Source organism: Mustela nigripes, chromosome 12, assembly GCF_022355385.1.
Source record: "Mustela nigripes isolate SB6536 chromosome 12, MUSNIG.SB6536, whole genome shotgun sequence".
Taxonomy (NCBI): Eukaryota; Metazoa; Chordata; class Mammalia; order Carnivora; family Mustelidae; genus Mustela; species Mustela nigripes.
Window position 1 is genome coordinate 19,764,018 of NC_081568.1, and position 1,600 is coordinate 19,765,617.

The window sequence follows — 1,600 nt, forward strand, 5'->3', positions numbered from 1 at the left end:
GAGATACCACCTTACACCAGTTAAAATGGCCAAAATCAACAAGACAGTAAACAACAAGTATTGGAGAGAATGTGGAGAAAGGGCAACCTTCCTACACTGTTGGTCGGAATGCAATATGGGGCAGCCACTTTGGAAAACAGTGTGGAGATTCCTTAAGAAATTAAAAATAGAGCTTTCCTATGACCCTGCAATTGCACCACTGGGTATTTACCCCAAAGATACAGATGTAGTGGAAAGAAGGCCCATCTGTACCCCAGTGTTCATAGCAGCATTGGCCACAGTGGCCAAACTGTGGAAAGTACCAAAATGCCCTTTGCAGATAAATGGATAAAGAAGATATGGTCCATATATACAATGGAGTATTATACCTCCATCAGAAAGGATGAATAGCCAAATTTTGTATCAACATGGACGGGACTGGAAGAGATTTTGCTGAGTGAAATAAGTCAAGCAGAGAGAGTCAATTATCATATGGTTTCACTTATTTGGGGAGCATAAGGAATAACACGGAGGACATGGGGCAATGGAGAGGAGAAGGGAGTTAGGGGAAACTGGAGGGGGAGATGAACCATGAGAGACTGTGGATTCTGAGGAACTAAATGATGGTTTTGGAGGGGAGGGGGTTGCGGGGTTGGGTAAGCCTGATGGTGGGTATTATGGAGGGCACATATTGCATGCTGCACTGGTGTGGTGCATAAACAATGAGTTCTGGAACACTGAAAAGAAATTTAAAAAATAAATAAAAACTAAGAAATAAGAAAAAGCAAAAAAAAAGTTAACGGTAAACAAAATCAAAGCAAACAAAAAAAAAAAACACTAAAAGAATTGAATGCATTTGATGACTTATTGGTAGACTTGACATGGCTGGAAAAAGACCAAGTGAGAGGATAAATCAGTAGAATTCTCTAAAACTGAAAATCAAAGAAAACAAAGGCTCACAGGAATAAGAGGCACAGCATAGGGAATACAGACAATGACACTGTAATAGTGTTGGATGTTTATAAATGGTAATTACACTTGTGGTGAACTTACAGAGAACATAAGGAGAAGCTGAATCATTATGTTGTACTCCTGAAACTAAGAGAGCATTGTGTGCCAACTATATTCAAACAACTACAATGACAAAGAAAACAAAGACTATCCAAAATCTTGGGTACAGAATATCCAAGTAAGACGATTACAGTATGTGTAAGGGGAATAACCAGGAAGGGGGGTGGGGAGAAGGACAGAAAAAAATATTTGAAACACAAATGACTGAAAATTTCCACAAATTAATGTCAGACATGAATGAACAAATAAATATCCAGTTACCTCAAGAAAGAACAAGCAGGATAAATGCTAAAGAAAATAAAGCTTGGCATATAATTTCTTCAAGGAAGGTGTTAACAAAGGTAAAATAAAAACCCTCATTTTTCTCCTTTTTAACTAACATTAAAATTTGTTCAAAATAATAATACCCATAATATACTCAAGTATATATGATAATATATATACATATATGTATAGGGAGAGATGATTATATGTAAGTGAAATTAAAAACACAGGGATGGGAGAGAAGAATTAGCATTATTTTGTTATAAATTACTCATTCATTAACATG